Genomic DNA, 24,054 nt, shown 5'->3' with positions numbered 1-24,054 from the left:
AGAAATAAATCAAAAGAAAACTACAATTTTCACAGAGTTTTACTCTACATAGCTTGGATCTGGCTTCACAGTTCTCTTAAAAGAGGAGTTGGTATCCTTAGTGTAGATGATCTTTTCTACGCCAGACAAAATAAGATTGTGTTATGTTACCATGTTGTTGAACTGTCTGTCTGTTTACTTCACTGTGTCATGACCTGGGCCCATATTCATGAAACCGTTTTCATGCTCAAGCATGGATTTTGTGCTCAAACTGAATTTCTTGTTCCTGTTATAACTTACTGAAAAAATTTAAGAGGACCTTTTGAATGACCAAGAGTCATAGTACTGTAATGATATTGAGTCTAGTTGGTCCTTTTTAAGTTTAATGGTATGAGCTTAATACAAGGTGAGCCATGCAGGCCCATCGGGTATCTTATTATACACTGTAAGTGATTGGTTACATAATTTGTATGTGCCTGGTCCATGGTGGGATGTATTAATTATTAGGTGTCTAAGCTATCAGTCCATTCACCTGTGAAGTTGTCCTTGTCTTTTCCTGCCTTTAATAATTAACATATATAATTGAAACTATATTATCCCTTGAAAAAAAACAGGAAAGCTTTCCTTTTTTTCAGAATTTTACATGTACCTGGTACATGTTTTTTCAGCAGCGTGATGACAATTGTTCATACCAAATCTTGTTCTAAGAAGTGTAACAGGACATGAAAAAATGCATGGCCAGGCCAGGGTTTGAACCCGAGACCCTACGAACTTGAGATGGGCGCTCAACCAATTAAGCTGCATGTACCTAGTCGCCGATGATCGACCCAGTCCATTTCCGCTATATTCCTTCCTCCTTTTTCTATCGCCCGAAGACAACTAATTACAACCCAGGTTCGGGTATCCCCTGCCAAACAAACACCATATGCTTGAAACAACGGTTGGTCCCAGGCACCACAGTAACAGGAGACGCAATAAACGTATGGCCAGACCAATGGAGCTAAATAATCGCCGACGATCGACCCAGTCCAGTTCCGCAACATAAGAAAGGCAGAGTGATATACATAAATAAAAAAAAGCTATTCGAAAGAAAGATTCATTACTGCTTAAAAGCAATTTGACAAAATTTGTTAGTGAAATAAAAATACACTTATGGTTTTGGATTAGTTTTTAATGTCCCATTACAGCTAATGTCATATATATTCATGTTTGCTGGATGCAGTTAGTTTGCGTTCTTACAATAGTGCGGATCTGATGCCGACTATTAGTTGCTATTTCACTGCAATACCATGGCGAAGGCACCCAACATAGCATTATACTGACAGCGGATGAACCCTGCAGTTGTTTACGATTATGTTTAACGCTGATCGTTTGGCAAGGAATAGCAACTCACTTTTTAAGGACTTGGTATCTCCCGGCCTGGGGTCAGATCCCCTTGCCTTCCCCACTTGTGCAAACGTTGGACAGCGAAGTCAAAAGCGGGATTATGGTGACCTCAAATGATGCAATGAGTGCAGCACATTCTTGTGTCCACCACAACATTGATTGAATGGACAAGTTGTTCTAGTTTTATAAGGCATTTCAAAAGTTACATAATTTGCTAACTTTTCAAGAGTAACATATGGTTTACAAATCATTACTTTTAGAGCATGGACTTTCTGATAATCCTACCGTCCATAAACTGTGCAAAAGACATCAGTTTGTGAAATAATATCTGAAGTAACCATTAAATTAGACAAATGACAGCTTTAAAAAACAAAACATGGGAAGGCTACATGACATCAACGAAAAATGGTGAAATTCCTGCTAAAGAACATTCGCAGAAGAACTTGAGATCACACATACGATAGTGAAGTATGAAGTGGCAATAAAATCTCAGAGGAGATTCTGCGAAAGGATGTCTTGAATTCAATAACTTGCTTCCAGCCTGTTGACCAAATGTATGTGCTAATGAAGTGCTAGATTTAGCCTCAACAGAAAGACCGATTTCAAACACCGCCTTCAAAGTGCCTTACTGGGAATCACTACCAGTTTCTCACTTGTTTCTAACTAGAAAAAATACCATCATTGCCCGGAAAAAGAAACAACAATTGATAAAAAATAGAGAGAAAGTATGTCAATGTTTACCTTATGCACGTTTTGGTGAATGACCTGAATGTTATTACAAGATTAGTACAATATCTCTGCTGGACAACTTAAAGATATATAAATATTTCATAGACTATTAAAACAAGACGCGCTCTAATCAACATTTAAAATCATCAGTGAGACCCCACAATACTGGCAACAAATGCAGCTGGACATGGTTTATAAATACTCCAGTTTCGACCATGTACCTTTTTCCTGACAGGGTCAGAAACAAAAGTCTACCGTCCAGAGTTCATTCAGGTGTGGTAGCAAGGTATATGGTTAAAACTGACGGACAGTAATGAATGAGAATATTAAAAAGAAACTATTGTATGTATTTTGTCAGAATAAATCTGTGTATAATAATCATATCTTTAATCTTTAAGAGTGCTTCAATAGGGTAATTTTGGGGGTTGTGGTGCTCGCACATGCACATTACTCACACATTACTCACACACATTACTCACACACCTTACTCACACATTACTCACACCTTACTCACACATTACTTGCACGTTAATCACACCTTACTCCCATCATACTCACACCTTACTCACACACATTACTCACACCTTAATCACACCTTATTCCCACCCTACTCACACATTACTCACACGTTAATCGCACCTTACTCCCACCCTACTCACACCCTACTCACACCCTACTCACACATTACTCACACATTATTCACATCTTACTCCCACATTACTCACACCCTACTCACACATTACTCACACACCTTACTCACACCTCACTCACACATTACTCACACACCTTACTCACACATTACTCACACCCTACTCACACCTTACTCACACCTTACTCACACATCTTACTCACACCTCACTCACACATTACTCCCACATCCCTCACACATTACTCACCCATCCCTCACACATTACTCCCACACTACTCACACCTTACTCACACCCTACTCACACCTTACTCACACACTACTCACACCCTGCTCCCACCTTACTCACACCAGCATAAACTATATAAGTCAGAGATATGATCTAGAGACGTTTTAATTACGCTTACAGAACTCTGACCTACTTAACCACAGAACGTAATCCTTAAACAGACCAGCGCCAACCCCTCTCGCTAGATTGTTATTTAAAATTAATTCATTTCATTCCATAGTTAAAGGAGCATTCCTTATTACAAACGATAGAAATATGCCACGCTGTTTTTTTCCCTAAAAGAGTAACTTTTTTTAGCAGGTAACAGAATATTTTACGATACGTTTTAACAGAGACACATCCGATAAGAGATATAAGTAGCTAAATAATGAAGTACACATCATTCTGTAACAATCAACCGAAGGCTCATGATCTCAGAGACTAATATACCGGAAAGTGTAATGTTGGCAAGAAGTTTAACCACACCAAGTATATCGTCCAGTTTGAACTCCATATCTGGCAAATACCGGATACACATCACCATACTCAAATTAACGGGAACAGTTGTACTTTTGGTCATGATGTGTACGTCACTAGTTATCACCGAGAGATCAACGGAAGTCGATCGATATATCAAATACTTCAGACTGTATTAGGATCGTGTCACCGCCACCATCAGATGATTTCAACACCACTGTGCGGTTATCTGGAACAGTACCCTTTACATGATGGATATGTCGTTCCGTTTGTCGCTATCAAGGGCAAGTGCGCATTGACCTTAGACAGTTCATCAACAACAAAGCAACCATTCGAGGTATTGCATAACATTCAGCAATGGAAATATTTACAACAATTAACTACTCGCATACACATGTCCATTAAAAATGCTAGTATGTTCATACATTAGTATTTAATCAAACATAAATAATGTTTTACAAATTTCTTGTTTGTTTTTTGTTTGTACTAATTGACCTCAGGGATGATGTGGAGCCTCCATTTGCTACAGAGCAACCAGTAAATTTATAAAAACAAGTATACAATTTAAAACATTTATTATGACTAGTTAACATACAAGACATATAATAATTAATATCATATATTGATTGTATACAGACATAAACAACTGTTTTGCATAGACATAACACAGCCTGATCATAATTAAAAAATAATTAAACATGTATTCATTAGCACCAGATATTGATTGTATACAGACATAAAAACTGTTTTGCATAGACATAACGCAGCCTGATCATAATTAAAAAATAATTAAACATGTATTCATTAGCACCAGATATTGATTGTATACAGACATAAAAAACTGTTTTAGATAGATTTACTCAATCTATCAATAAGAGTTCAGTTTGGAACTACCAGAGACCTAAAGTAAATTTAGGTCTCTGGTACTACCGAGTCGAAGTCTCTATAAAGGCGCAATTTCACATTAACACCACTTGCCATATTTTTGACGCAATATCACAGGAAGCACACGTGAACAGATTTAAAAAAAATGTTTTTTAATTTTGGTGTAGTTGAAGTTATATGTGTAAATGGACGAAACAAATTGGTGTGTAAGCTATCACCAAAATTGAAAATCACCCTCAACAAGTTTGAGGGAAATGGTGAACTTTACGTTCACCTAGCCTCCCGGGGCAAATGTGTTAGCCTCGGGTTGAACGAATTTGAGGAGGTGGCGACAGCGGTGCTGAGAATGAAGACGATGGCGAGTCATCATATCGACAACGTAAAGCGATGACTTATTATTTTTTTAATTTTAATATTTTGATATGTATTCAATTCTTTATGTAATACAATGTCATTCCTTTACAGAAAGAATCCGTCACCGTCGTACCCACATCCACCACCATACCCACCACCATGCCTGCCATCACCGCTACTACCGCCACCGTGGTGCATGTTACTCCAATGTCATCACCTGCCGCCACCGTACCAATCCTCACATCACCACCACAACCACCGCCATATGCTGCTATGATGCCTCAACATCAACAGCAGATGGTCTATTGGGACAAGGATGAATTTTTATAAAAAAAAATAATCTAAAGCTGTTTTTTATTGATATATATAATAATGTTTCTTTATAAACACCATATTGATTGTCAAATCAAGAACAAAGATCAATTTAACAACAATTCAAGATACATAGTTTTTTTTATTCAGCTAAATCATTTTTTTTTAATATCAAATTATTTAACAATCAATATGTACAAATCATAGATAATTGAAAAGACATGTATTTCTATTTCATTCACAGTTTTTTATACGTTGAAATCATAAACGGGTTACAGATGACAGCGTGTTTATATTTTTATTTTATAGTGGCCAAGGGCAAGCGTATTACAACCATTAAGAAGTACGTAGCGCTTATCATCAAAAGGTGATGGCCCCGATTTGTTGCTTGTATATACATGTAACTGATGTTTATCTGATCTAATTAAATTCATTGCACACATCTTGTTCGTCTTATCGAACAAACATTTCACGTACATATCGTGTTGGAAGTCTTTTTTAATGGTTGCTTTAGCGACACCTTTAGCCACTTGTTTCTCTTTTGACGTTGTTGTGATTACAGTACAACTCTCGACAACAGACCTTTCGTGCATACAAATTACATAAAAATACAACTTTGGACGAAGACCGACAAACTCTGAAATGGGATGTGATGAAGTTTCGTCTTTAAAGTATCCCGAGATGTTTTTGTTTGATGAATCGTGATCTGGTGAAGATTGGAGTATAGATCGAGTGTTTCAATTTCGATACCGAAAGAATCGGTGTCTGTAAATAATAACTTCATTCCGTCATGATATTTCGGCTTGAGATATTTGTAATAAAATTCATACATGACTATTTTCGAGAGCTCTAGAATGGCTTGTCCAGCATATACCGGTTTGTTCAGTAATAATTTGGTTTTTGCATTCTCAATGCCCACCAAATTCTCGCTAAAGATTTTAAATCGTTCAAAAGACGGTTTTGCACAATATTTTTTTTTCTTTTTTTTCTCAGTATGAGCTAACTTTATGTCTTCTCGATTCCTAACATTCTCCATTGTTTTACCGAACACGGCATTGTTCCTGAGCTTAAAAAAGTTTTTCTCAAAGTCATTTTGCGATTCAACCCTTTGTTGCGAATTAAATAAGATATAGGGTCTTAGCCAAGGACGTTGTCTAAATCTAAAATTTTATGAATTTTGGTAAGCTTCATACCGAGATGTAGTCCGAATTATTCTGACGTTTTATCGACCTTTTTCATATCGGTGTGTAATCGACGACAGACCGATATGAAAAAAGTCGATAAAACGTCAGAATAATTGGGACTAGCCGAGATCTAGATACAGCTGCAGATTCCTATAATGACAGATATATTTTGTTTTATTTTCTAGATTTGGAATTAGTTTTTCCGTTTTCACGCGTCCTTTTTAATTTTAGAATGGAATGGCTACCATGTAATGTGTTCCAAAGGTCTCTACTGTATGGGGAGAGTTCATCGTCAGAAACTTTCCTCCGCTCGGGAGCTAGAGGGTAGTCGGAGTGTGCATCGTGTAATGCAACGGGATACTCTAATTCCACCTCTAACACGTAGCCCAAGTCTCCCTCTTTTGAAATACTGTCAATGTCAAATTCCTCTATATTTTCAACCCAGCGGAAATCTCCCATAGGTAATGGTTCCATCATTGCTTTCCCATACAGATTATTACAGTCTGAATATAGAATATATGTGTTTGGTTTTGATACATCGCACGTTTCAGGAATGTAGGGTTGTTGGCTTTCGAGTACTTGTTAGATATCATAGATACGCCGCCGCGAACACCACCCTCAAAGAATAGATACATGTCCGGATCGGTAAGTAATTCTAATTGCACACCTGTCATTTTTAATGCTGCATTCCAAGCTAGACCGGGGCTAGTATAGAATTGGCACGGATCTAATCCATAATAATTTAAACACATAGTTCTAAAATTCTCAAAGACATCTGTAAGGAGAAGCACATCTGTTTTTAAATACAAGTCGTGATATTCTCCTAAATTTTGAATATGGAATTCGTTCCAAGCACGTTGTGCATGAACATGGTCAGAATCTGATATGTTAGATTTGCTCAACTGACTATGAAATTGTTGTTGTGATGGGAGTTGTGTTTCACTGAATTTACTTTCCTCGGGTACATACTCGTATGGATAGATTCCTTTTCTAAGTAACAGTTCCGTCTGAGGTTTAGTAAATTCTTTTGAAAAATGTTTGAACTTGGAGCTTCCTCCCTTTGCTAAATTACTTACCAGTGAATCTAAACTTTCTGACATGAATTAGAATGAATCTATAAATCGTAAACTTCCTAAACTAAATGAAATATATTTTCCCATGTTGTTTGGTATACATTTAATTTCATGATCTTTGAATATACCTAAACTTTCGCTATGGCTGTCAAATCCTTTCAAATTGTGGAAAAACTACAGGGATGAAAGAAGGATGTTGATATTGTATGTTACAAAATTGACATGCTGCCGATCTATATTTCCCCGTTAAATGGCAGTGATCTCTGACTTTGATGGAATCTCTCGCGAAATACTTATTACAAATATGACGTTTTTTGAAAATGACGCTCATCTTCCCCCGTCATTTTTAGTGGTTCGACATGCTTTAAAATGCTTTTAATAAGGTGCTGTTCTTCAATCAAATTTTCTAGGAATGTTTTACTAACATTTGGCCCTCGATAGACAACGGGTGATTTAGTGTACCTCTCATCCACACACACAACCTGATAACCAAAACCGCAAGGTTCAAATTTAGTATTTGGAGTCGTACTAGACGTTTGAGGATTAGGCAGACAAGAATCCATCTTTTGTGTAAAAGTTTCAAAATCTGCATAGATTACAAACGGGACGCGCATCTGTTTATTAAAATCGCAAAATTCTAAAAATTGCTCACCTTCTGATGGGTGTTTCACATGTTGTGGATCGTATTTAGAACAATATTCGACATGATTTTCAAGTAAATCCTTGCCCGTGAACCCTTGTAAGCAAAATTGGCAAAAATATGTTGTACAATGATGAGATTTCGTTCTGCTAAGAAACGTATCTAGATTTGTTATCAGACAATTATGTGTTTTTTTACCTTGTTGTAACAGTAATAAATTAACGTGATGTCGTGATTCTCTAACCTTTGTAACATACAATGGGAAAATTGTCTCATCCTCATTTCCAAATACATTCACAGAAATATTATTTTGTTTTTCAAACTTATTCACATGAGAAATACGAACAAGGTATTCGATACCATACATATTGAGTTCGAGTTCATATTTTGTATAATGATTCTCAAGTTCTGGCATGTCTGCTGCTGGATGTAGAGAAGCAATTACTGACCACGTGAAACATTTCTCGTCATTGTTGAGAATGTTCAACAGTTTATGTTGCCTGAATGTTCCTGGAGTGCGAAGATCCTGATAAAGGTGAATATTTCACAGTACTCACTTCTAGTTTAATGATCCTTTTTAAAATCCAATTCGATCCTTCCCTAATGTATTCTTCAAAGCCTAAAAACATCTTTTGAAATGCTTCGTTCAAATCATGTTGCGAAAACTTCTCATTTGGCAAATAAATTTTACTTCTAAAGTGTGGATAGGACTGCTGCTTGTTTCCATCCTTGTCTTCTTTTTCTAATTCCACTTGAATACATAAATACCATTTAATCCCTCCTAGCTCGTTACTTCTTTTTTCTAAATGTGTTCTCACTTCCTGTGAAGTGTTTGTTGCAAAGCGAAGCAAATCCTTATCATCGTCACCATTCGGATATATGTTTCTAATATTAGCAACGCCATTTAATCTGCTTTCGTCTGAATAACGATGATCGTTGTGAATAAAAACATTACCTCCCTCCTGCTCTTCTACAGCTGGAGAACGCTGTTCTCGTGCAAGTTCTGGGGATTGCATCCAACTCGGTCCCACGATTGGAGAATCTACACCAAGTTCCGGAGAAGCCGCACGCTGTTCAGGAGAAGCCGCACGCTGTTCTGGAGAAGCCGCACGCTGTTTCGGAGAAGCCGCACGCTGTTTCGGAGAAGCCGCACGCTGTTCTGGAGAATCGTTAGCTGGTGAGTTGTAAATTTCATGCGTTTTTAATACATGTCGTTTTAAGGCGAAAACATTGCTCAATGTTATGGTACAATAATTGCAAGGTATCCGTTTTGAAGAAGTAGAAGGAATATTCTCTTTATCAATTACCTCATCCTCATGTACAAGCGACACATGGCGAGTTAAATTGAAAAGTCGAGAAAATGTTTTACCACATATTTCACACAAAAAACCTACAAGGTGAGCTTTAAGATGCTTCACTCGATTTATTTCACAAACTTGCTTGTGGCATTCTTCACACTCTTGGGTGGTTTCTTCATTTGGCCCAGTTTCAACATCACTATCTTTTACCGACGTTTTCGTATTTTTAGTTGATGAGGTATCTAGACTGTCTAGTTTTTTCTTTAAGTCTCGTATTGTTTCTCTATCTTCTTCATCTCCTTCTCCATATATCTTCAGTAGACCAGCAAGAAATCCGTCTGCCATGGTGAACAATTTAGATCCTGTATGAAATCTGCCTTGAAACAGCTATACTTAAAGTGTGTGGGCGGAGCAAGTGGGCATGTCTAAACTTTGAATGCCAGCCATTTCTTCTTCGCCTTCTGTTTATTGATGCGAGTCATGAACTCACGAGGTGTAGTTTCCACATATAATTGTCCAGCGTCCTGTGTTGTTTCAGGATTTGAATCATTTTTTTCTACTGAGTTATTGTCATTAGTTTGTTGTTTTACAATACTTGGTGGTTCCTTCCATTCGTTTGATTCTTGTTTTACTCTACTTGGTGGCTCCTTCCTTTCATTTGATACCTGTTTACTGTCATTTATCAACTCTTCGTATTTAGCTCTCGGAATTAAAACTAATTCTTTTGCCATTCTAAATACGCTTTAACAAATAAAGTTAACAAGCTTCCTTTGAGTGACAATAATCTCTTCTGTCTCTGCTTTGGTCTTATTCCTTCGGCTAAAACTTTACGAATAGTCAATTTATGTCTGATCAATTTATTTTTATCACTTTTACTGATTGGAATATTATCCATGACAGCATTATAGATTATTTCGATTGAAAACTTTAGCTGTTTATAAGCCAATGACTCCAATATAACTGTTTGTTGTTGCTTTGAAGCAGTATTAAAAAAATCAGCAAATTCTTTCGTTTTCTCGGTTCGTAAAAAATGGTGTCTTCTCCGGGCAATATTCGAGTGCGTAATGGTGTAATTTCAATCGAATATTCTTTAATATTGAGTTGTGTTTCATGGGGATTTATATCTATCAACAAATAACCTAACGTTTAGAGGTTGCTTTAAGATATGTGTCTCTAAAATATGCAGTTTGTCTTGGAAATATTTGCCTTCCCAACATTTCAACGATAAAACAGATTAAAATAATGTGTGTTTAGACTTAATGTTCTCATAGCCTTACCCTTTTGAAATATATTTTGCACTAAAAACATAACAGTAATGTTTTCGTGATGTGAACTAACGCAGAACATCTTCATTAGATGTGGGCTATTTACTCCATCGGCCATGCAATCATCGATGACTAGTAACTTATGTCCGCTAATCTGCGACCATTCTTTAAATTGTTCTTCATCCGGAAGACCCTGATGGAAAGTTACTTCTTCCAACTTTTGTTTAATGTCGTCAAACAGAGACTGCCATGTATTATAACAAATAATGATTTTTGTTGGAGGCTGTTCAAACATTCCATCTGCATGTTCTAATATCTGTTTTGTTAGATATGTTTTACCGGATCCTGTTGGTCCACATATCATAACGGTTGTAGGAGTTTGAAATTTGATCAAACTTTCTTCTACAACCTGTTATCTTCCATGACTCAATGTAGAATGAAGAGACATACGCAAAACAACACAATATATATTCCATTATTTTATTTCAGAACAACATTTCTGTTTGATATCATTATAGTGAATACAAAACGGAAAAGAGTTTTCTATGTAATTATATACAATCCTATCACTTTTAACATGATCTCTATCAAATATATTTGTTATACATTTCATAGTCATCCCTCTACATCGATTAAGCAGAAAAAAACACAATATTGTCCACAAACATTCGAGGTTGTACTCTGAATGCGTTTATGGTTATATACAAAATTGTAGAAATCAAAGTCGAAATATTCTGACGAGTGTCCATAACTGTCAAATAATTCTCCTTTATTCTTTGTATACAGCTAGCTAATGCTTTCCAGGTAGGTTGCTATTATCTGTATTTAAAATAAAACCGGTAGGCCACTTATGTATGTTTGTTGGTATCTGATCGCTCGCGTAGACACCTAGAATAATATTTCTCATCACAGGATCACATTCGATAGCACATCGAAGTTGATGTATGTTCATGACTGTGCATTAATGTCTCTAGCAGCGTTGATTTCAAAATATCCTGGATATTCAGCATAGATGATGCAAGTGATTGTTTCTGTGAGAGCAGTTCCGAATGTGGCTTCCAGTCTTACGTTACCCTGCTTTACTAGGGTAAGGTATTGACTATCTTGAAATATGGGTTCCAAATTGAATGTGTACAGTGCATAACCGTTGGCTATCTCATCTCTATCAATATTCAATCCACTATCGTTCAACCATTTACCACTGGTTTAAATATATTTGCTAGAACGGGAATGGTAGTCTCATCGCCTGTCGAGGAATAATTCAATTTTAAAGGCGTTCCCCCGACGGGAATGCCATCCACAAATAAACCAACGAATGTAACATTATAATGTTTAAAGAACCATGGATTTTGACCATAATCTCCAGTAGCAGCTGTAGACTTTACAAATCCTACAGTGATGAAGTTTGGTCTCATTCCTTGAAACATATTGTCATATGTGTAACTAGACGAACCCGTTGGTATAGTCATCTGTTTAATGAGAGATTGTGTGAAGGGGTACTTTGCATTAGTCGTATTTAGAGCTTGACTCTGTGCATATATAACGGCAGGGTTCACTTTGACTTTAGCCACACGTAAACATATGCTCTCCTACTCAATTTTATAGCTAGAATTAGCTGCATCTGTCACAAGGCAGAACTCTGGTTTAGATCTGTACATTTTTACATTAACATTTACTTGATAAATTGAATATCTATCCATTTTGAATAAATCGGGATACAGAGGACCTTGCATGTCACATGTTTTACTACCCTCAAACAGTTTCGCTCTTGTCAGTAGATTCAAATTAGATCCTCACATCTACATCATCCATTTCTCCTTTAGTATCTTGGTACCATAATTGCGTGGCAAGTTGAGATGCTTTGGTTCATAACCAAAGTTTAACAGTGATTGAATGTAAGCTTTATATGCATTATGGTTCGTTGTATACAACACAGGCTTTCCCTGTAACGCCACATCTACAAATGTACAGGTCCAATGTTCTCATCCACAGCAATTTTGCTTCCATCACCCTATTTTTATTTTAGCTTTCACCGATATCATTGTGTTTTTCAGATCGATGTATTCCATACCATTCTGGCCGGAAATGACGAACTCGATGGGGGCTTCGCCGACGACGTGCGAAATGGGAAGAACGTCTTGATAATATATATTCTCTACAGCTGTCTGTGTTGGAGGTAATTCAAAAATGGCGAGTTGTGAGGGTTGAGCTTCCGTGAAAAATTCACTGTTTACTGCAGCCATGATGGTAGAAATTTCTTATTCTTACCTTTCTGCTTCGTCGTTTTTTGTTTTTTTGATATAGGTTTCTTTTTTATTGCAGGTTTCTTTTTTATCACAATTTTCTTCTTGGACTTAGCTTGTGGTGTGATGTTTACAGTTCGACGTTTCTTGTTCGACTGATTATCTCGGATTTGGCTTGTTCTATCACCTGTTGAGTTGGTGAAACTAGATTTACACCAAGGTTGTGTAATGCTATAGTTTTCTCACGTTTGCCATTATCAATGGGAATCGTGAACTCCTTAGTGTTGGTAGATATACCACCTCCATGCTGTTTCACTTCTCGATTGCTATCGATATATGGATTAATTTTGCCACTAGTAACGTTTTTGTAATACTTCATCCATTTTTCCACATTGGGAATGTACATGTTTGAAACATTCATGAGTAAAACGGATATGATTTGAAATGTAGTGTTATCGTCACCGATTGTTTTAGAAATGAAGGAACTTCGCCTTTCTCATTTGTTATATATATATTTCGATGTCTCTAATCTCTGATTTATTTACAGGTACATATTGAAAGATCGTGAAAGATTGGGTCCAGTTAGCTTGCTTGTACGATTTCACCATGCGGAGGAGACTTTCCTTTTCACCGTCGACGATAGATTCATCACTTACGTCGCAATGTACGTACAAGTTTTCCTTTGTTTTACCAGTTCCAACTAAACAAATATCTGCCAACGCTACCTGCCAGAGTCCATGTAGATGCAGGGGAGATTGTAAATGCCTGGAAAATATTCCTTGTTCTTATTACTGTTGATTGTGACGTAGTGTGTCATGATCAATGTCTACAGTATCAATAATGGTATCTGCATCGACATATGAATTATATTTGGTTGGCCATCCCAACCATTTTACAAGCCACTGTTTTCTACCACTTATCTTGCGCGTCTTGATTTTCTTCTCTATGTAAAATAGTGAATCAATGTTCTTATCAACTCTCTGCAATTCTGATTCATAAAAGTTACCCTTGATAACTTCGTTTAGAAAATTAATCAGCTGATATTGGGGAATACCTTGTAATAGATATCGTCTGTGTACCCTAAATATTTCGGATGACGACTGTTGTTGATAGGCACGCTTAAAAAGTTGTTTTGCGTGAGATATTCGAACGAGATTTCCTATTTTGAATCTATACTTGATCCTTTTTTTGATGGGGACCTTAACTGGTTTCTTTGATTGATGTTTCATCGGTTTCTTTCTCAAGTACAGATATGCAAAAATATCTGCCTGATTTTCTTTGTTGACATTTTTAGGAGCTATACCATTAAGGATCGATGCGGTGTAGAATTGTAACTATCAACCAGTTTCTGTAGAATGTCAGTATATTTGTACGTTCTGTGTTTTGTCAAGTATCGAAATAGCATGGTCTTAAACGTCCGTGTGCACCTTTCGATTATAATTGCCTTCGTATCGTTTTGAGTGGTAAAATAATGAATGTGTTCAGTATCTTGACATGTATTTTTACCAATCCCGCTAGATCGATCCATATATTTGCCAACCCCATCCTTGCAGTATTTCCTAAAGATCGCATTATTAAACTCTCCACCTTTGTCTGTCCGAAGTTTGTGAGGCACTCCACTTCTTTGGGCCATTTTCTTGAAAGCTTTTAAAACTTCCTTTGCCGTTTTGTTTTTCAGAGGTTCAATCCATAGATGCCGACTGAAGTCGTCAATAACCATCAAGAGATATCGCACTCCCGAATTATGTTTGGATAGAGATGTCATGTCTGCCAAATCAGCATCGTACTGTTCACCTGGCCCGCCAACTTCAACACGTGCACGTTTGAATGAGCGCCTAACTGGTTTTTGTAAACTATAATCATCAAGACTCTGTATATATCTTCTGATCTTATGTATACCGAGGGTTTTAATACCTTGCGATTTCAATATTTGATGAACCTCCACGGGACTGAGAAATGCACATCCATTCTCCAAATTATAATATACGTCATCTATAAGTCGTCTCTCTTCCTCGGTCAACATATTTGAAAAAAAAATGGGACAAAAACATTTATGTACAAACTTGTATTAACATTGATACATATTACAACGTTTTGTGAAACCAATCTTCTACACGATTCATGGACATGACCATTATACCGACTTTCTCTTTCCATTTTTCTGTTTTAAGTTCATTACTTCTCCATTTGGCATTACATAATTGTGAAATGAAAGCATTTCTAGCACTTCTCTGGATTTCAAAACAAACAGTCTCTTGAATAAAGTCACGAATTACTTTAATGGCATCCTATTCCGAATTATTCTGACGTTTTATCGAGTTTTTTCATATCGGTCTGTCGTCGATTAACGACAGACCGATATGAAAAAAGTAGATAAAACGTCAGAATAATTCGGACTAATGGCATCCACTTGAATAAATGCATCCATTATATCACACTGTCTTTCACTTATGATTTCTGNACTGTCTTTCACTTATGATTTCTCGAACATGATATGCATATATTAGATTTAATAAGTTATCCATTTTGAGGAATTCTTAGGAATTCCCACAAGGAAAAGTATTAATCATTTTGCGTTGCATGTCGATACATCCTATTCAAATTGGGTGGGTGGGGTAGAACACAATGACGATCAATACACTTCACAGAAAAAGTTTTTATGTTCCCAATATTTCAGTGTATTTTCACACTTAAAACAAGTAACGTACGTAATCATCGACACCTTCGTGAAAAAATCCGTCATTAGCCAGCTGATAAGGAGTCTGGCGAAGTTTAGCCCCACTGAGAGAGAATGTCACCAACCGATCGGAACAGCTCGTCATGTATAGGTGAACTGGGCGAGTGATACCAGTGTCCATCTATAAGTAGAATGGATTGATACGTTGCTAATATTATTTTCCATAGTGTTCCTTTCTTGTTTGCCTACAGTAAGTTGACCATCACATCCAGGTGTCTTTCGGATGCTTGAATAGACATATCTGAGATATCAGCGTTCTTGACGGTGTCGATGAGAGCTTGAGCCATGTGAGGCAGCGATATGCCCTTGATCATATCTCTGACTTATATAGTGTATGCTGGTGTGAGTAGTGTGTGAGTAACGTGTGAGTAAGGTGTGAGTAATATGTGAGTAGTGTGTGAGTAATGTGTGTGAGTAATGTGTGAGTAGTGTGTGAGTAAGGTGTGTGAGTAATGTGTGAGTAGTGTGTGAGTAATGTGTGAGCAAAGACCGCCAGCACATTACAAAAGTAGCACCAGGGGTGATGTCTATTATCCTTCATCCCAGCAATGATGAGAGCGTGCAACTCTTGAGAGAAGAACCCGTACCGATATGTGCTGTATGTAGGGTGGTCATTTCTAGATAGTGTTATTGATGTCAGGAAAATTACTGTTTTTGGAAAGATATGTAGAATCATGAAGGGACCTGAGAGCTAACCTAAGTTGTTCATAGTAATTTTACACGTCTTATTGGTTTTTTACATTTGTTCTAAGCCCCTAAAACATGTAAAATTACTCTGAACACCTTAGTTTAGGTCTAAATCCATAAAATGTATAGCTGCATTTTTTTCTCATTATGTAACAGTTTCAAAAGATTCATATGGGGACGCATTTCTTCTCTAGTTCTATTAAGTGCATATTTTATTATCTTTAAACGCATTATTAGTTCATATGAAAAGTTATTTTTAATGATATTTGTGTTCTGCTNAGATTATTTTGAATCCACATTCTTTATAGGCTAGCTACGCGCCTGGCTATATATATCCGCTTGAAGTCCGTCCCTCCCGAACAACTTTTCTACGATTGAAATATGGCGGGAATTAGTCTACCTGTTTCCTTCGGAACTTCTCGCTATTGTTCAACATTGCGATGTTGATTGTTTATTGGGTTTTATTTGTCGGCTTGTCTGTGGTGGAAGACTGTGCTATCGCTGTTCAAACATCAATAGGCGATTTGTTTATGTTTTGACCAGCATGTGTTGGTGTTGAGATTGAAGAAACAGATGTTCGTTACTTACAAGGAAACATGTGGGTAAGTGATCGTCTTCGGAGCTGGTGTGAACAGGTGACGAGCAGGCGTTCGCTGATCCGATATAACTCATGTACTGTACTGTAACAGTTATATCGGATCAGCAAGGGTAAAACGAATATCAAACTAAATACATGTAACGGTGCATCAGTCATTCAGTATGATAGCTAGCGCATTATATCATTTACTGCAAGTTTGTTAACTTCATCACGACCATGGGGCCACGGCCAACTCCCACATTCCACACAGGTGCAGCATTTAACAACAACAGTCTTATTATGCAACGACATGAGAAATTCATCTGTTTTGTAGTTTGATTACGGGGCTTTTAACAGAGTTACAATTTGTTCCAGTCACTTTGGTCATCCTTTCTGTATTCAAAATTAGTCTTATAAAAATATTCTTCTATATGATATAACAAGATGTCTACACTTGCAAGCTAAATTTCAGAGACACCGCTTCATATATCCCTACATAATTTGTCGCAGACAACTCCAGATATTTTTTTTGCCAGGGTGCGTGGCTGTTTGATTCATCTGTCCATAATGCAGTGCATATGTGCATACATTGATCTGTTAACACCTTTTTCCTTGCAATAACTTCTGATCCGACCGCATTCCGCAAGAAATTGTTATGAATTCTGATGAAGGTACCTGTCATAACAACCCAGCCAAAAGTCAAATGTTGGTCAAACCTTGGATCGGCAAGGCATCAAATGTTGGTCAAACCTTGGATCGGCATGGCATCAAATGTTGGTCAAACCTTGGATCGGCATGGCATCAAATGTTGGCTCGACATATATTCGTCAACGCAGTGAGGTTGGCGCAAGTTTGGATTAAAGCAATTTTGTTAAACAACAGCAAACTTTGGGCCAATTCAAGTTCACTGGCCTTACACTTAATTCCGATGTTGGCCAAACGTTCTGTCACCGAAATAATTGCTTCTTTCGGTTTTCTTACATTATTCAAGGTGGGAAGAAAAGTTTTAAAATGATGCTAATCAAATTGCATTCATAGACCTATATTTACATTTCCACTGCAAGTTGCTGTATGAGCATTATCATGAGAAATTGCGTCATTAGGGTTATGAATGCACTTGGATCAGCATCATTTCAAGCTTCTCCTCCTACCACGAATAACATGAGACATCAAAAGGGCCACTAGAAGCAAACATTTTGATGACATTAGGCTGTTCCAGGAATCTCGTTTACAATGACAACATAAACACTTCAATAGCAGAAATATAAGGGAATATCGGTGTATTCAGGTGAATTATAAGTAAAAAAATAGAATGTAAATGTAAGGATTGAACTGCATTTTCCGGATGATCATGCTGGTATGAACACAAGTCGATTACATACATATTTACCATAAAGCCCTATATGTAAATATGTATCTAATAAAAGGAAATGTGTCTGACAGAAACCGTTGACATAATACATTCTAATTAAGACAGGAGGTGTGAGTGTATGTGTGCTGACCACTTTAATTACTTAGAAGTGTTACATAATATAAGGGGTTCGTGTCATATTTCGTATACCGTAAATGTTGATCATGATCATGACTATTAAAGGGAATAGAGGATCGATCTATTTTCAAAGTGTTCCTTAACTTGTGCAGACAGACTTTTGAAAAGTCGTTCATGTCATATAACCAGATAATGTGTCATATAACCAGATAATGTGTCATATAACCAGATAATGTGTCATGCAGTGCTCCCAGTGGAAGTTGGGGAGGGGACCCTATTGGTCAAGTCTAAGTGTTATGTAGGTACTTTGAGGAAGACCAGGTAGATAATCAGTATGGAGAGACGTCCCTGCTCTGTCAGAACATAGGTCCTATTTTATATCCTATTTTATTGAACTTGTATACATTCATTTAAGTATCCCTGTCCCACTGCAGACAAAACGTTAGATAATTCCCTAGTTTTCTAACACAGTAGCCTCCCCTTAAGGTGGCCCCACACTTTCGCAATTAACCAGCAAAATTCGTTGAAACTTTCATATAATGGTTATGCAATTATGTAGAGTTGATTTTATGAAAATCTAAACATTCCGATAGTTTGGGGTCTTATTGGAAAAAATACCAAAAAATTGAATTTTCGTCAATTTTAATATTTTCCGTTTTTTTGTGTGTGTGGCATTGTTCGGAACAATAACAACAATAAAAAAAAGTATTTTTTATTGAATTTGTACGGATAAAAGTGATTATCTACAAGCTAAAAGCAAACAGGATACAAAGATCTATACATATAGAGTGGGAAATTGAACAAAATATACACAATGGCTTTATAATTAATTTATTTTACATTTTACAATAACTTTGATCCAGGTGAGAGTTATCTTCCTTGAAAAAAATCAGAACTTTTTGCAGAGGGATGAAATTTTTACAATGACAGTTGTCTCTGTTTACATATAACAAAAATGATGGAAATAAATCAAAAATATGATATCAAAATTATCAATTTATTGTTCTCTAATGGAACCAAATTATTCTCAGTCATGTACACTTTGGACATCATTCCACAGTCCACTAACTCACGGCATATTTATAATTACATGTCGGGTACATATGTGACCAGAGGCTATCGCATGGTATGCCGTTCTCACGTGCACTCACTCATGTATTTCATAGGGATCTTGATATTTTACAAAATATTATTTTCACAGAGTAAGTAGACTACATTTGTAAAAACCATTTAATCGACAGAGCGAAACTCGCTCAGCAGCGAAAATCGTAACGACCTCGAGCCTATGAACTTGTGTAAGCATGTGATATGGACATGTGCTTTTTGAGGTTGTCTGGTCTCATGTCACTGTCTTCCCGTGAGTCTGTTTATGTCTATGAATTGGAAAGCTTTATTCCTGAACTACGTGTGATTATACATTTCCCGGTAAAATCTCAATATCGGGTGTTGACATACAAATGTATCATCGGCACGCACGTGTGCTATTGTTTACCAGGGGTATTGTTCGTTTATGCGGAACAACGGGTTTGACCGTTTATAAATATAACAATTTCGGGTATAAATCCTGGCGGACCTGCAAATGTGTATGCAGGCCTTACAAGGCTTTCTCAGGGCTCGCCTGAAAGCAGCATCAGATTACTAGGTCCGACCTTTAACAAACGAATAACAGTGGTCCGATCGGTTTGACCGTTTAAACGAAAACGGCCCAGGTGTTACTATAATTTGCACTACGATATTGAATGCCCGATACGCAATACGGAAATGACGTCACGGTGCACATGCACATTTCGATCAAGATAATTGAGTTCGAGTTGTACTTTTTCCGTAAGTACGTCACGAAAATGGACGCTGATGACGATGTGTGGAGCCACCTTAAGTTCATTTTGTATATAATTGCTAGGGTAGTACTGTTAAACTACAGGCGGCTCAATTGGTAAGAGCAACAAAACGGGAATGAAAGGTCAAGGGTTCAAATTCTGACATATCCTGTTGTATGTTTACAGTTTAACCTGTAAAAATACAAAATTACTTCCTACCTATAAAACTTCTTTATTAAGGTATGGTTTTCTTTCCAAAAATGATTTATCAAAGCTGTAGTCATGCCATAAACAAATCCATAGTTACAGTTTTTGGCAATTGTAGGGGATTAAAGTGCATCTTTTAAACGTTTAAAATGTGACTTTGTCTCAAGTAATTCTATGACCTCATAAAGCGGTATGAAAATCAGTCAAGCATTGTCTATGTATGTACCTCAGATATTCACTGGAGCCTTGAGTGGTTTGACGTTGGTTGAATGAGGGTCATTCAATGGCCAGGGTACTTTGTAGGTTACTAAGCCTAAGGGAAAGGGGCAGTTTATGGTTTTGAATGAAAATTTTAATTGTTATTGAGGGAACTGAGGAAATGCCACAAAGATCAAGAGTTTCTACTGCTATGATTACTCTCAGGTGGTTTACTTATAGGAGGAAAATATCAGAAAAGGGTCTAAAGATTGACAAGTATGCAGATGATGCTTAAAGTTAGACATACATTGTACAATCAAATGATGCATTAAGTACAGAAAATACAGTAATAACTCCATGTCAAGGTCCCTTGACAGTAATTCATCACATTGGATCAACATTAACTGTGACTTGAACATCATTGCCAAATATAAACCAACTCACAACAACTTCTCATACCTATGTTACCGCCAGGACAGCTATCTCAATTATCATCATTACTGATGGGAATTAGTTAATAGGATCAATCATTGGTTACCGTCCACTAGCCGATGATCAATAAATAATTGTTTTAAATAAGAAAATTGTTTGAAGAAGCTTGCGCATGATAGAATGAATAATATGAGATATTCATTGTTAGAAAGGTTAAATGTAGCTATTTACAATATGTAGGAAAGCAAGGAATATATGTAGATAATTATAGGGAGTATATAATGTACTGAAGCTATCAATGTAGTATTAATGAAGGACACACATATATATATATATAGCATGCTTGCAGGCCATGTAAATTGAAGAAGACACTTAAAAAAAACATTTGCTATCAACAGTATCAGTACGTATGTGCCCATTGGCTAGCTTTGCAATTAATATAATCCAATTTTGTTGGAACTGCAAGTGTGTTTTGGTACAAAGAAATTAATTATGGCCTGCAGGAGGTGCTTGAGATATCAGCAGACTGGTGCACACAACAGTGTTTTTTTTCTTTTATGTAATGTTGAATTTTGGGTATTGAGAAAAGAACAGACTTATTTTTGTCTGTGTGATGTGACATAAATAGAATGACTGATGACCATGGCCAGGGAAAGTTAAAAAAATGTATGTAGGAAATGTTAACTGCAGTTTTACTTCTATTTTTAGCCCACCATCAGCAGGGGGGATTTTTTCTAAATATCACATGAAGGTACCCCATGGTCTCTAGTTAAACATGTTGTTTTTTGGTACTCATCACAAAACCAAGATGGCCAACAGGCAGCCATCTTGAATTTGGGAATTAAAATTTGTTAGCACTATTTCTCAGAACTTACTAGAGGGATCTTTCTCAAATTTCATATCATGGTCTCCCATGGTCCCTTGTTATACATATACATTTTTTGGGACTGATCACTAAACCAAGAGTGCCGACAGGCAGCCATCATGAATTGAAGAGTTAAAGTTGGTTAGCACTAGTCTATTTCTCAGAATGTACAGGAAGGGTCTTTTTCAAATTGCACTTGAAGGTTCTCCATGGTCCCATGTTATGCATTTTGAATTTTGGGGATGATTGAAAAACCAAGATGGACAGCAGGTGGCCAGATCAAATTTTGGAGTAAATTTTCATTAGTGCTATTGCTCAAAAAGTATTGGGGGGATCTTTCTCAAATTTCACAGAAGGGTTCCTCTTGGTTCTTAATTATGCATATCAAATTTTTGAACTGATCTGAAAACCAAGATGCTGACAGGCAGCCATCTTGTTACAGTTAAAGTTTAGTCGCTTTTTCCCAGGAAGTACTGGAGAAATTTGATACACCGTATACATGTAGGTTCTCCTTGGTCCTTAGTTGTGCATGTTAACTTTCAAGGCTGATCAAAAGACTGATTAAAATGGCAGACAGGCAAACTGATCAAACAGATAGACAAAAGAAGAGAAAAGATCAAACTGACATAGAACTAATAAGATGGTACAATGGTGGACCCTCTAGAAACTCTTGTTTTTCAGCCTTTGTAGTGATGTAAATTAATGAAAAATACAGAAATTAGGACATGGTGTGAAACAAATCCCAGCATGCAATTGCCTAACATTGGTAAAACTTTGTGGTCATCTGTGACTCATCTGATTAACTTGATATTGGGATCATACTGTATACTACTCAAGAGACGGGTCTGACCAGCAAGGGGTCATAGTGCACGTGGTCGAGCCAAACGGAGTCAAATTGGCTAAAATTTTAACAATCATCTTCCTCAAACCCATATATATTGGAATCAAATTCTCTTTGTGGATGGAAAAGGTCCAAAAGTGCTTTATCAAACTTATGGATTTCATTTCCCCAGGGTCACCCATTCCATGCCCCCTCCGGTCCATTCCCCAGGGTCACCCATTCCCTGCCCACTCCAGTCCATTTCCCCAGGCTAGGGTCACCCATTCCCTGCCCCCTCCGGTCCACTCCCCAGGGTCACCCATTCTTTGCCCACTCCGGTCCATTCCCCCAGGGTCACCCATTCCCTGCCCCCTCCGGTCCATTCCCCACTTGGTAGGGGGTAACATTTTTACTTTTGTTTATATTTTGTTCATTTCCCACTGAAAATAATTCAAACTTAAATGGAACTATTATTATATGATTGCAGTTTAACTTTTCCCCTTTAGTGGGTTAATTGGACTTTATTGTTGTATTATTTTATCATTTTACTGATATTTACTAGCACTTTATCAATGTTAGCCACTCCCCATCATCATTTTGTTATAGCCAATCCACAGTAAGAAAGTCAAACATGTTATGTACTGTTGTTCTTTGTCACATCACAATATCAAGTCACAGTTAAATTTTAACTCGGGTGAGGAAGGAAGTTTTTTTTACAGAAATGACAACCTGGTCAGGATTCCGAAGGTGAACTCCTCCACCTTAATTATATAAGTATAAGATCTTTTTGTTTTGAGGCCTCCCGGGTGTGGAACAGGTTGCCAAATGAACTTAGGTTATCCGAGAATTACAAGTCGTTTTGTGGGCTGATTCGTACCTAGGATGGCCAGGTCTTGATCCTTACCACCAAGGTTTTTATTGATTTTTAGCTCACCTGGTCCGAAGGACCAAGGTGAGCTTATGCCATACCGTGGCGTCCGTCGTCCGTACGTCCGTCCGTACCTCAACAATTTCTTTAAACGACTTCTTCTTCTTAACCACTGGTTGGAATTAAACTAAATTTGACTGGAAGCATGGTGGTGGGGATTCAAAATTGTACAAATGGTGGGGCTGACTCCCCAGGGGACTAAGGGGCGGGGCCAAAAGGGGGCAATTTGGCCATATTGCTTTAATCGACTTCTTCTCTGGAACTAAGAAGTGGATATCAACCATATTTGACTGGAAGCATCCCTAGGTGGTGGTGATTAAAAATTGTACAAATGGTGGGGCTGACTCCCCAAGGGGCTAAGGGTGGGGCCAAAAGGGGGCAATTTGGCTATATTGCTACAAACGACTTCTTCTGTAGAACTGTGCACTGGATATCAATCATATTTGATCAAAAGCATTCCTGGGAGGCAGGGATTTAAAATTGTACAAATGGTGTGGCTGACCCCCCAGGGGGCTGAGGGGCAGGGCCAAAAAGGGTATTTGGCTATACTGCTTTAAG

The 24,054-nt window shown here is 37.3% G+C and overlaps 1 protein-coding gene and 1 long non-coding RNA gene across 2 annotated transcripts in view; both read left to right on the top strand.

Moving 5' to 3' along the window:
- Positions 1–12,600: 12,600 nt before the first annotated feature.
- LOC110458081 lies at positions 12,601–14,915 on the top strand. Its single transcript, XR_002463764.1, has 3 exons — positions 12,601–12,672; positions 13,287–13,403; positions 14,418–14,915. It is a non-coding gene; the product is annotated as an uncharacterized LOC110458081 (long non-coding RNA).
- Positions 14,916–16,622: 1,707 nt separating this feature from the next.
- Positions 16,623–24,054, top strand: part of LOC110458091 — an 18,946-nt gene continuing 11,514 nt past the window's right edge. Inside the window, exon 1 of the mRNA XM_021509658.1 lies at positions 16,623–16,765. The gene's annotated coding sequence lies outside the window, so the exon portion shown is untranslated. The remainder of the gene's footprint in view (positions 16,766–24,054) is intronic.

The sequence above is a fragment of the Mizuhopecten yessoensis genome, unplaced genomic scaffold (genome assembly GCF_002113885.1).
Source record: "Mizuhopecten yessoensis strain PY_sf001 unplaced genomic scaffold, ASM211388v2 scaffold9425, whole genome shotgun sequence".
Lineage (NCBI taxonomy): Eukaryota > Metazoa > Mollusca > Bivalvia > Pectinida > Pectinidae > Mizuhopecten > Mizuhopecten yessoensis.
Note: the sequence above shows the minus strand (reverse complement) of the source record. Positions and strands in the feature narration are given on the sequence as shown.